Genomic DNA, 13,553 nt, shown 5'->3' with positions numbered 1-13,553 from the left:
TCAGCCAACAACAATATGATCTCCACTATTTAAAAACGGAAACAAAATACAACAGCTAATATAAATTAGTCACATTTTCTGTACCAAGAAATCTGACATGTCAGGCATTCTAAACTTGTCTTCTCCCTGACACTGTAATTCTGTAGGTATGCAGACTGTATTTTCTTTAACTATGAGAGAGGGGTGGTTACAGGTCAGTGCAGAAACACATGCTTTGCAGCAGGGTGTTCTAGGTTCAATGTCAGACATCTCCAGGTAGAGATAGGAAAGAATACTACCAAAAACAGTAGTGACACAATGCTAGTCTGCCTAGCTAGAGCTTTCAGGCAGAAGGATGGGGTGGGAGACCCTGGACCTTGTTGTTGTTGCAAGTCATTTCCAACTTATGGCAACCCTAAGGCAAACCTATAATGATATTTGCTTGGCAAAAATTTGTCCAGAGGAGGTTTGTTGTTGCTTTCCCTGAAGCTGAGAGCATGTGACCTGCCCAAGGCCACTAAGACCTGAAACCTCTTTGTTCAAGATTGCCCCGAAAATTGGAGGTGGTGATTTTTTTCTTCTTCACTGATCTCAATGGGATGTTTAAAGACATTTAGAGAAAAATATGGAACCCTCGACAACCACCCACTTCCCTCTCTGGCTGGCATATGGCAGCAATTACTTGCAAATGGTAGGTGACCTGCTATTTCTCACCACTACCGCCCCCCCCCCCCCCCAAATACACTTAGAAGTTTGTTTATAGCATCTGCTATTTTCTGTGGACTGTTGCCACTGCTTTGATTTGGGTTCACTTGCTGTGTTGTGAAACTGATTGGTTTTCTCTCAGCATTCCATTTTTCTTGTTCCTGTATTGTTGCTTTATGTGTAATTTTTAATCTTCTTGAATCACACTGTGAACGCCTGAATACCACTATGTCACAGAGAACAGTGGCAGAGAAATGTTTCAAAGATCTAAATAAAATATCTACTAGACTGCAACATACCAGTGTTTTAATTCTTGAGGCACATGCAATTTTCAGTTATATCGGGAGCAGGCTTACCAGACAGTACTAGCTTGCAAACCTATGCAGACTTACCTGAAGCTTCCATGAGCTTAGGTAAGATTTGCATCTGAGCAGGCAGATCTAAGTCACTGAGATTCATTCTTGGACATATCTACTGAATGAAAGAAGGTCAGACTAGACCAGTTATTCATGCAGAGGTACAGCATACAGCCACCTCTGAGGGTGCATTGTTGTGTTGGATTTCTTCAAAATTTGTAAGAAATCAGGGCCTCTTGCTCCACTGCTAGAGTTTTTGATTTTATATCTCTGGTGCATCATGGGCATCCAAGTACATTTTTAGGACAAGGATTTAGGGTAGAACACACACTTTTTCTACAGAAGATCTCTAGCATTTTCCATTCTCTCTCAAAGCTGGTAAGGATTTCTTCTTGAACCTATAGAAAACTTTCCTGCAATAGGGTAGGAAAAGTGGGCACCACTTTGTTCTCTCTGGGGATTAAAACTCCTAGCAGCTCCACACAGCAAGGCAAGTGTTTAGAGATTGTGGGAGTTTTACACCAAGGATAGAATCTTCTACAGAAAATAGAATCTTATCAGTGACTTATATTTATGTGACTGAAAGAGACATTCATCAAGAAAGTCTTAGAATTTCAGAGGTAAGGAAGTCCCCTTCATAACCAAGGATTGCACAATCATAAGTACTTTGTGTTGGTGCATGTAGAAGCCAAAGTCCATCCATGCAGAAAGGAAGCTGCTAAGAACAAATGCTCTGGAAGTGGTGCAGAGTGAAGCATTCTTCTTCCACCAAAGAGTCTCACATGACAACAAGCTGAGTTCTTACTAAGAGGCTTTTAATCTTTGTTGCATATTTACAGTATCTTACACTCACTGACAAAATGCTCCACCACCATCCAACAACAACAACCCAACAATGTACAGTGGCAGATCCTTCCTTATATACACACTCTCTTGGTATGTGACCAAGTTTCTTGGTACATGATGTCCCATGACTGTGTATTATTGAAGGATTATGACTCTGCTTTCTTCTGCTGTGTCCTCACATCCTGTGACTCAGCACCTCTTAATTTTGCACGTTCATCATGGCTTCTAGGGATTTATAGTAACCCTTTACCTTTGCTCTGCCTCTGGGGCATGTTATTGTTCTGGATATCACATTTTCCTGGTACAATATTGCACAAGAAGGTATTCAATACATCTATGCACAACATGTTTTTTCCTAATGGGTGCTGGGTGCAGTGTCAAAATGGACACTGGTTGTTTGCAAGGGCACCAAGAAAAGTTGGGTGGCAGCCATCCTTCTCAACCAGATGACAGCCACCGTCCTCACAGACCATAGAAGTGAATCTCTTGAAACTGTGGGGAGAAACATAAATCTTCTCAAGAACATACAAGCTTGTCATATAGTTTTATGTACAGTTGGCTGCTTTGCTAGTAATTCGTATTGCTTTTTATATTCTGTTAGTGTTATTGCATTGCTCTGTTATTTGAGACCTTTACACCATGCCAGTTTCTCACCCCTGGAAAATCTAGAACACAGGTAAGGAAAGTTCAGCTCTCACACCATTTTGCTTACTTCAAAGCCCCCACAGAGTTCACAATCTGTATTTTTTTAAATGGTTGGAAAACAGCCAAAAAGCAATGAAAATTTACTCAAACACCATATGGTGACTGTTATATTCACCTGAATTCAACACTTAACTTCACCCAATCTTCCATTTAAATATTCGCAGAAACCATCTGTATTTCATAGGCTTGAAAGTTACACTGTGAGTGTCTCACTGTGAGTGAAACTCAGGACAGTGGAAAGGCCCCTGCCTTTTCTGCAGTTCCCCCTCTCTGGGCCAGTTGGGAAAGGTTGGCCTACATCAAGGTTGGTCAAAATGCAGTCCCCAGGCTGCATTTGACCCCTGGATCCTACTTTTATAGCCGCTGAAGCAGCCCACTGCCTTAACATCACATTTTTAATGGCTTTGTACAATTTTCAGGTGAACACATGTTAATACTGTATGTGAAAACACATATGAAAACATGGAATATGCCTCTTCTACACCCACAAGCAAACCAGAACCCATACACTACCTTGAAATCTTTCATTCTCCTCTGCAGTCACTCTAAAAATGGCAACAGGAAGAAGCACTCTTTCACTTCCTGCTGCCATCTTGAGAAGACCTACAGAGGAAATTCCCCCAGGTCCCTCTCAAAATGGTGACAAGAAGAAATATGTTTTCATTTCTTCTTGTTATTGTGAGGTCAGCAGAGCAAAATGGAGATATTTGGGGGTGGTTCCACCCATAGAATTTGCCCCCTCTCTCCCACCCAGTCGTCCATCCCTTTCCTAGATGAATGAATGAATGAATGAATGAATGAATGAATTTATTACGGCATACAGCCAACATAAAATAATAAAATGTTTACAAAAATTACTTTACATCCAAGATGGATGAATAGTGTAGGAGCCCTGGTGGCACAGTGGTTAAATGCCTGTACTGCAGCCACTCACTCAAAACCATAAGGTTGCGAGTTCAGTACCAGCGAAAGGGCTCAAGCTCGACTCAGGCTTGCATCCTTCCAAGGTCACTAAAATGAGTACCCAGATTGTTGGGGGCAACTAGCTTACTCTTGTAAACCACATAGACACTGTTAGTTCAGTATGAAGTGGTATATAAATGAAGCTGTTTGTTTGTAGCTATGGGTAGGACATGCCCCTATGCACCTACCTCAAACAGAGACTGATCTTTCTAGTCTTGCTTCCTTCCAGTGGAGTATAAAGAGATGCATTCTCTGAAAAGAGATGCTCTGGGCAAACTTATGCCTTCAATAATTCATTAGAACTAAACCTTGTAGAACAACAACTGCTATACTTTAAGCAATCAAGAGATTAAGAGAGTGGCCACTTAGATAATCCAATACAGGTATCTTCTGTCACTATGAAACAAAAACAAAACACTCTATACACAATATTAGATGACTGAGATGATTTTACTGCACTATCGTTGTCTGGTTAAGTATCATTATGATTTTTTTGAATGCACCATTCCAGTATTCCTTACCATTTGAATTTAACCACAGAACAAAACCTTGTCTGTGTTTTTGGTGAGGTCAGCTAGACTTAAATGGCTGGATGTTTGGAAGCCGTCTTTGGAACCACCCTTATATATTGTTTCATTATTCATTTTATTGGCATCTAATTAGAAATGGATAACAGAGACAGAAGGGAAGAAAAAACAATTTTTTAAAAAGGACATCAGAGCAAACTGTTTTGATTACACACACACACACACACACACACACTTGTTGGGTCAAGCGTCAAAACCAACTATAGCAAATCATGTTTATATTAAAAAGGTATCACACTTTAGCTAAGTAATGGTGCGAGTGGGGACCGGGGTGACCCTCACATTAATTAGCATAAAAGTGCAAGAAATATTATACAGAACTCCCAGTTTCTAAGAACTACATTTAATTGGCAAGTCAGGTGATTAGTGAGAGATTATTATGCATTAAAGGAATGAAGAAAGATTGACATCCACAGGTGTCACTTAGATTAGAGAAATTTAATGGCCTGTGAGTAAACTGAAGCAGCATTACATCATTTATATCTCATCACTCTAGGTAGACCCAGTTTATACTGAGCAATTCTAGCAGAGGAAAGTATATTAATATCATTGTGGCTATTAATTGTCAGGTATATACTCTTCTACATTGTCTAGACATCTACAGTGTGCAGAAAATGCCTTGCACCTAGGACTGCATCATCATATAGGAAACACATTGCACCTGATGCTAGTGAAGAGTGTAGGGGTGTGGGTGGAAATACTTCTGTTTATTGCCATCTGCTTTAAGGTCCACCTGCATGATGTTTTTGATGTGTAATGAGAAACTGAAAACACATTGCTCTGTCTGTCTCCCTCTCTCTTGCAGTGTATAGAGCAATGGCAGCTAGAGGTTCTCATTTTAATGGGGTAGTGAATCCATTCCAGGTTTTAAAATAATGTATATACTCAACTGCAAGTCGACCTCATGTGTAAGTCAGAGGGAGGTTTTGGTGCAAAAAATATGGATTTTGATATGACCTATGAATAAATTGGTAAAATTTGAGGACATGTAACAAAAAATGTAAAGGATACAAAAAGGTAAATGTTGTCAAAGAACTTATAAAATTCCAGCAGGTGTAATCCTAAAGGCTAGATGGATGAGGAGGGAGCTACAGAAAATTGTGCTGTGTGATGTCTGGGAGAGACACCCAGGCATAGGAAAGACCAAGAAAATGCACACATCTCAAATAGGATGAAAATTCAAAGAAGAAGAAAAAAAAACACATTAGCAGTAATTATATGGCCTCTAGCCATACCACCATAAACACGCCCAATCTCTTCTGATCTCAGAAGCTATGCAGGGTTGGGCCTGGTTAGTACTTGGATGTGAGACTGCCTGGGAATACCGGGTGCTGTAGGTTTTATCGCTTAGGGACTGCTTAAGTGCACTGATAAGTAGTATAGAAATATACTTGTTATTGCTATTATAACTTTTCACTTTAATGTCATAACTTTGCCTGATTTTAGCACAGAAAAGCTGACAAACATACACAAATGTCTTATTCAGATCCTTCTCAGTGCTTTCCTCTCAGCGCTCCCTTGAGGGGAAGAGCTATAGTGCTCCCACCTCTGCCATTTTCCCATCCAGGCACTGAAAAGAGTCAGAAGTGGCACTATAGCAAAGACAGTAGAGAGGGTTGGTGCTTCTTCTAAATTCTTGCCTTTTGTCATTCTACTCAGAGATGGGGATGGTTCCTTTTCTGATAAGAGTTAAAGTACAGTACTTATACTGACCCAGGGATAAGTCAAGCCAGGTTTTGGGGGGTCAATTTTGAGACTAAAGTTTATAGATCTATACATGAGCATACTAGTAGACTGTAAAGGAATTCTCTGTGGTACTGAACCCCCGCTACAAAAAAAAGTTCAGCATCCTGGATAGCTCCTTTAAAATTATTCACCATTCTACTGACAAAGGAGTCATGAGCCACCACTGCTCCAAACACTGGCTAGGTAGGCTGTGGGGAAAATTCAAAACTTCCCAATGCATATGGAAACTAAAATGCAGTTATAACTCAATATTCATCCAGCTCCTCATTCTGTGCTTTTTAAAACAAAGATTCCAAAAAATGTGCACACTGGGGAATGTGTCCACAACACATGTACATGTATTGGTGGAAAAAGGGATAAAGAGATATATAAGAATAAATGTACATTAAAATGTAAATTAAAATACTTTGTTACTTTATTACACTTTTCAAACAGTTCATAAACTAGTGCAGAAATGGTATACAGCCTCCCTCCATTCTCCCGTTCTTCAGACACGCATCCCTTGCTTATGCGTGCAGGACGAATGGTGGGGGAATGAATGGGGCATGCCTCCATGGCACGCACCCGCATGCCTATATTCAAACCAATGGGGCTTGAATATAAGCAAAACACCATTTTTGCGATGGAGTCCAGAACGAATCCCCCGCGAAAAAGGAGGGGTGACTTTATTCAAAAATAAGGCTATAATGTGTTAATCCCTAGAGGTACTTTTGTATGACCTTGAGTCCCTATAAAGTTCAATTTGATTTAGGATTAAAACAACTACACCCCTTTTTTTCAAGTGGGAGCTGGCTAACAACAATTAAACTCTAATATAAAACTATTTAAAAATATAAAATAAAAGCAAATCTGATGTCATATAACAGCACTTCATCAAAACAATAACTGAGCAATATTTGAGCAGAATGTAGAAAGGTTAGTTTCAGACTAGTCTGACTGAGGGAATCTGGGAAGCCTAGTCAAAAAGTAAAGTAACTCTTCTAACGCTCTGATTCAGAATAAGTGCACTGATAAGCGGTATAGAAATTTACTTGCTATTTCTATGTGTGAAAATACCTTTTCACACCCACTCCTGGAGGAAATTAAATGGCCCTCTCAGAAATGGCACATCATAGTGGCTGAGTTTCAGGATTCTCTATAAGAACTCTAACAATTCTTCATATGTTGGAGACATAGACATTAGTCTGGAATGTCATTGTGCAAAGGGACTTTTTTTTTTTTTTTGCTTCCCCTTGTGTTTTCTCTGTTAGAAGACTGAGTAAGTATTTTTGGTCTGAAAACTAAACAACAGACTGAAACTGCTCCTCCAGAAAACTGAACAGAGACAACATCTTAACTGCTACTATCCTGGCCTTGGAGGGAGAGAAAACCTGGCAGTATTTGCTGGATTTGATTCCCTTCCTCACTACCATTCCTCTCTTCTTTTCTGTCACGTCTTTTTAGATTGTAAATTGAGGGAAAGGCCACTGTCAAATTAACAATCTGTAAACCACCCTGTGAGCCTTTGCGGCTGAAGAGCAGGATATAAATACTCTAAATAAAAGAAAAATAAAATATCTGTTTTCTGAAAAAATCCACATTGGGAAAAGAAAAGGTGGGATTTTGTCATCTGAAATGATACAAAGCATCCCCACACACACACACACACACAAATACATACAATATCTGAAAGGGAAGGTAACAGATCTCTTTTGCAAAAATGCATGTACTTCAAAAATCAGGTAGGCACAATAGCCCGGAGCTTAATGCAGTGCTGGGCTTCTTGAGATCTGAATTTGAATGCAAAGTTGAGTTTTCAGATTCACATTAGTATGTCAGGGCTAGGAAAATCACTAAACTAATGTTCTGAGCCTTTGGGTGATGGGGAGGGGAGAATCATCCAATGGCAGTACATCACTTACACAGAGCCCTCCAGCACTCTCAATGTTTAGCTGTTATGTCTTCCTTCTGTAGTATTGTATAAATGTTCATATAACAACAGTACTGTATACATTGAGGAGGGGGGGAATAATGCAATTTTATACTACAAGAGAACATGAGGTGCTTGTTAAATCTTTACACATTCTAATAAGAAATCAACTTAATCCACACCTTCAGGACTAATGTGCAAATCAGAATTCAGTTATCCATGGGATTTCACACTTCCCAAATGTTATAATGTAGTTCTCATCTCAAAGAACAAAAACAAAAATGAAATATAAATTTAGATATGCATGCTTAAATATTTTACAAACACACAGAGATCACAAATACTTATTTAAAAATAATATTAACCCATGATAGAATGGCCTTTGGTGAACAGACATGAAATTGACACAGTCTGGGAGCAGGACTAACTCTGTGTAGGGTTACACAGTTTTGACCAGTATAATACATTATAACCTGGATTTCTCTGAATGAAACATCCACCTCATCTGTTGTGTGGTGGCAGAGGAATGCACACAAATATACAAATAGTCTACTCCTATTTAACTTTCAAGAGCTATAATAGGATTCAGCATTCCTTCCTTCCAAGCAAGCATGCATACACTTAAGGTTGGAACATAAAAGTAGTGAGAAAGGAGCTCGACAGTGTGTTCAGGGGCGGCTCTGTGCCACCCCTGGAAGTGCTGGGTTGGGGACGTGGCAGCTGCATGCCCCCCCAACCTGGTGCAAATAGAAGCCGCGAAATGCGGCTCCAATTTGCACCCTAGAAGGGTTGCCATAAGGGCCATTTGCGTGTTGCGAATGAGGGACACCATTGTGGCACGCCTCATGTAAATGGACACGCATCAAGATGACGCCCCAGTGGAGGAAGAAGGGCTGGGTGCATGTGGACACCCAGCCCTTCTTCAGCCCTACCATGCACGGAGGCAGGCACAAACTGCCAGTCTGTATTGCCCTAAAGTCTTGCTGGATCTGACCAAAGCCCTGTTTTGTCCAATATTCTCTTCTAAATAAACAGTAGTCAGTTAGTTTCCTATGGAAAGCTCACCAGCAGGACCTGAATGCCACTACACTCTCTTGTCTTATGTTCCAAGAAACTAATATACAGAGGCATCCTGCCTCTCATACTGACTGGTAGCCAATCCTATTCCTAACATTCTATTAATTTATCCAATCCCCCTTGAAACCATTCCAGTTGCTAGCCATCACTAGCCATCACTAGTGATGGCTACAAGATGGCTACTTCTGCAGTTTAACTATTCACTGTGCCAAATAACTATTTCATTTTTTCTCTCTTGAATTGCCCACCATTCAGCTTCAGTGGTGACCCCATGTTTCAGTACTATGTGGAAAGAAGAAGAAATCTTTCCTCCATCTAATTTCTCCAGATTATAGATAATTTTGTACACCTTCACCCACTATTTCTCTAAATTTAACAGCCCTCGATATTTCAAGCTTTCTCCACAGGCCAGTTGTTCCTGTCCCCTGATCATTTTAGTTGGCTTGGATCATTTTAGCTACACCACTTTTATCTCTGCAATATTAACCAAGTGCATTGTTTTTCAAATTTGTCTGAGGTTAATGAGCAGTGAACACTATTAGCAATCCAAATACATTTCAGATTTTTAGCATCCTATGAATACCAGCAGCAGAAGATGGTTATTTGCTATTTGATCTCTCATCTGACCAAATACTCCAGTTAGGAACAAAGCTACCTTGACTGTAACCAATTTTTTCTGGTCCCATTTTTAAAAAGAATCAGTTTGCTGTACCTTTCAAGCCTTTGCATTCATTTGCATCTTCCCAACCAGTGTGGATGCGCACATTGATAAAACAATGAAAAAATGTGACCATATGCATATTTTAAACTAAAATACATACTCAGATATATACAGTACACGCCAATGAGATTCCCTTTGTTAGCAATGTTCTCTCAGGGCATATAAGCACATACAGCGAGCCTCTGCATGGGTCCTCTAATTATGTTTGGAGCCCAGTTGTGCAGTTCAGGTAGATTTGAACTCAAGTTGTTCCTATCCAGACCCAAAATTCAAATCAAAATTCAGAAATATGGATCACCAGGCATTTTGCAAAAATTCACAATGGATAACTACACATCTCATTCAGTGTAGAGACAAGTGATGAAAGGATTTAACCAGCTCAAATTTAGGAAATTCGGCTAGAAGGTTTTGTTCTGGGCACCTGTACCTTTTTTAAAAAATAAATAAATAAAACCAAAAACAGTTTATCTTTTTAAAGCTGACTACTAAATCAGTCTTGATGACTGACTTCTAACTGCATTTGTCTGGGTACTGCCCCTCCTCCCAGAGCAGCTATCAGCTAAGTCCTTGAAATTTTAGCCAAGATATGTGTTAATGATAATGCCAGGCTACTTGATAATGAAAACTGCAGTGGGCCCTTGGTATCCGCTGGGGTTTGGATCCAGGACCGCCTGTGTATACCAAAATCCATGGATGCACAAGTCTCATTATATACAGTGGTGCAGTAAAATTGTGTCCCTTACATAGAAAGGTAAAATCAATGTTTGCTTTTTGGAATTTATACCATAACTTTAACATTTCCACACTATAGAGGCTTGCATTTGGGGGTAAAGAATCCATGGATATAGAGAGCCAACTGTATGCTGAAATAATAGCATACTGTTTGTTTGCTTTATTCTGTCAGCAATCTAATTGGTGAGATTTAAAAGCACAGCATGAGAATTTGGGGTTGGTGAGTGGGTGATGAAAGCTGGTTAGATCCCTAGGATGATTTTCCTCGCTCCCCTCTTAAGTTCCCTCTGATGGCCTCCTGCTCTCCACATCTCTCCCAGAGTTGTCTCCTAAACCTAAATTGTCTCCTAAACCTGAACCTTTCTTCTGCCTCTGCCTTGACAAGATTGTGTTGCAGCAGACTGCTGGTGTTCTAAGGTGTTTTCCTCACTCAGCTCATTTTTAGTGATGGCAGATAGCAATCTTCTGATCTGCTCCTACCTAAAAGTAACCCTAGACAATTCAGGCAGAAGTTCAGGTTGCTGGTTTTTTGTTTTGTTTTGTTTTGGTGGGTTTTTTTTTGGGGGGGGGTGGATTTTGGAATACCTCTATTTGCATATATGTACATAATGAGATGAAAGCCAGTGTGCTATAGTGGTTTGAGCATTGGACTATAACTATGAAGATCAGGGTCCGATTCTCCGCTTGAGCATAAAAACTGACTGGATAAACTTGGGCAAGTCACACTCTTTCACCCTCAGAAGACTGCAATGGCAAACCCCCTCTGAAGAAACTTGGCAACAAAATCTTATAACCTTAGGGATGTCACAGGTCACAAATGACTTAGAGGTACACAACAACAACAAAACATAATGAAATATTTGTTAAAGGGTTAAAGTCAGCACACTGGGAAATGCTTAGATGTGTGTGTGTGTGACCATGAGCATCTAGCACTGAGAAGGACAAGGCTGATCAAGCACAGCTGATGCTCATAGGCTCAAGGACAGCCTGGTGCCTGTGTGCACCCATGCCTGGATGATGAAACATCTGTCTGGATTGCACAGGAGGACACTTTACAGTGTGACACAGGAAGTCACTGGGTTTGGGAGACCGCATGGTCTGAAGGGTATATAAACCCAGGAGCTTCCAGTGATTACTTGTGGGTTGTAGTGGGAGAGTTGGTATTCGTGTGTGATCTGTATTATAGCACTGTAAATAAAGCACTTCGGGAGACTTGACTTGTCTGGTCATTTATCAGCTGAAGCCTGGCATCGGTTGCTGAGAGTCCCCGGGGTTTCCTGCATTTCTTCAGTTCCTGGAAGACATCCAGTTGCTGTTATCTCAACTGAGGACTGAGAACCATGTTTCTGAATTTGCCAGTTTACTCTGCCATATGCCAACATTCGCTAGAGGACTCAGATGAGTTGCTGACAATATTGTGGAAATTGGACCCACGTCTAAACATAAAATATTTCATATACAGTATACCTCATACACACAGTCTGAAGGTAATTTTATACAATACTTATAATATTTTTGTGCATGACACAAGCTTTGTGCAAAGTGAACCATCAGAAAGCAAAGGGGTCACTGTCTCAGCCACCCATGGGGGAAAAATGTTGGGTTTTGGAGTATTTCCAATTTTGAAATTCTGGATAAGGGAGACTCAACCTGTACTATGCTTTTTCCATGATCCCAGAAGGCCCTTGGTTCCATCTCACTCTCCTGCTTGTCCCAGAATTCTCCACAGGAAGAAGGTCAAGTATAACCTGTGCTCCCTGGAAGTACTTCCTGCTTGCATTGGACTCCTACCCAGAAGGCCTGAGCTGGCTATATTATTATTGTTTTTGTCATTATTGTTATTGTTGTTGTTGACCTTTAATTGTAAAGCTAGCTTCACCTCTTTCTTTTCTCTGTGAACCCCATCCTTCCCATGGCTCGCCACATTTCTCCTAACCTGATCCCCATCCGGCCTCTCCCTGTCTCCCTGCTTCCCTTCCTCTGTTCCCTCTGGAACTGCCGCTCTGCTGCCCCTAAAGCAACAGCAATTCATGACCTCTTTCTCTCTAAATCCTTTAACCTCCTCGCTCTCACCGAAACCTGGCTCCCAGCCCATGATACTGCAACCTCCTCTGCCCTTTCTTTTGGTGGTCTCTCCTTCACGCACACAAGCCGTCCTGAGGGTCGAGGAGGAGGGGTTGGTATCTTGCTATCTAACTCCTGCCAGTTTCAAGTTCTATCTTTTCCCCCCAGCTATCACTTCTCTTCCTTTGAGTTTCATCCTATTAGACTCTTTTCTCCTCTACAGCTCCGGGTTGCAGTCATCTATCGCCCTCCTGGTTCTGCCACCCAGTTCCTATCTGACTTTGAATCATGGCTGACATTCTTCCTTTCAGATTCAGTCCCCACTTTGATCCTAGGTGACTTTAATATCCATGTTGACGATTCCAATAACCCTACAACATCTCGCTTTAACTCTCTGCTAGCTTCTTTTGGCCTCCAACCACACTCCAACTCTTCAACTCATTCTCTTGGTCACTGTCTTGACCTAGTTCTTGCTGCAAACTGCGCCATTTCTGACTACCTGGCACTTGACTTTCCACTATCTGACCATCATTTAATCTCCTTTGCTCTCACTTATACTCCTCCTCCTCGCCATACTATTCAACGTCTTTTTCGTGATCTTCAATCTGTTGACTCTAACCAACTTGGTCTGACCCTGGATTCATCTCTCTCTTCCCTAAATCTCGGGGATTCTGCTGATTCAGCTATGTCTTTATTTAACTCAACTCTTTCCTCAACTCTCGACCATTTTGCCCCTGTCTCTGTATGCACTTCTTCCTCTAAGACTAGGCCTCAGCCCTGGCTTACCCCCAACATTAAGTTTCTCCGGTCCTGCTCTAGAGCGGCCGAACGTCTTTGGAGAAAGTCCAAAGAGTGGGCTGATTTTATCCATTTCAAATTTGTTCTTTCTTCCTTCTCACGCGCCCTCTCTATGGCTAAACAGAATTATTACAAATCATTGATCTCTGCCAATGAGATCAGCGTTTGTTCTCCACCTTCAACACTTTGCTTAAACCTCCCTCTCCTCCAGTCTCTTCATCTTTCTCTCCTAATGACTTTGCTAACTATTTCATCTCTAAGATTACCACTATTCGCTCTGAGATAGTCCCTCCTGATTCTTCTTCTGCTCTTAATCTTCTATCACCTTCGCCTAACAAATTTTCTGTCTTTCCTCCTGCCTCTTT

At 40.9% G+C, this 13,553-nt stretch overlaps 1 protein-coding gene and 1 pseudogene across 9 annotated transcripts in view; one reads left to right on the top strand and one right to left on the bottom strand.

Annotated features, from left to right (window-relative positions):
• NLGN1 (neuroligin 1) overlaps positions 1-13,553 on the bottom strand; it is an 892,554-nt gene that overhangs the window by 556,473 nt on the left and 322,528 nt on the right. The gene's annotated exons all lie outside the window — the stretch shown is intronic.
• Positions 5,363-5,481, top strand: LOC121927488 (annotated as a pseudogene).

The sequence above is a fragment of the Sceloporus undulatus genome, chromosome 3 (assembly GCF_019175285.1).
Source record: "Sceloporus undulatus isolate JIND9_A2432 ecotype Alabama chromosome 3, SceUnd_v1.1, whole genome shotgun sequence".
NCBI lineage: Eukaryota > Metazoa > Chordata > Lepidosauria > Squamata > Phrynosomatidae > Sceloporus > Sceloporus undulatus.
Note: the sequence above shows the minus strand (reverse complement) of the source record. Positions and strands in the feature narration are given on the sequence as shown.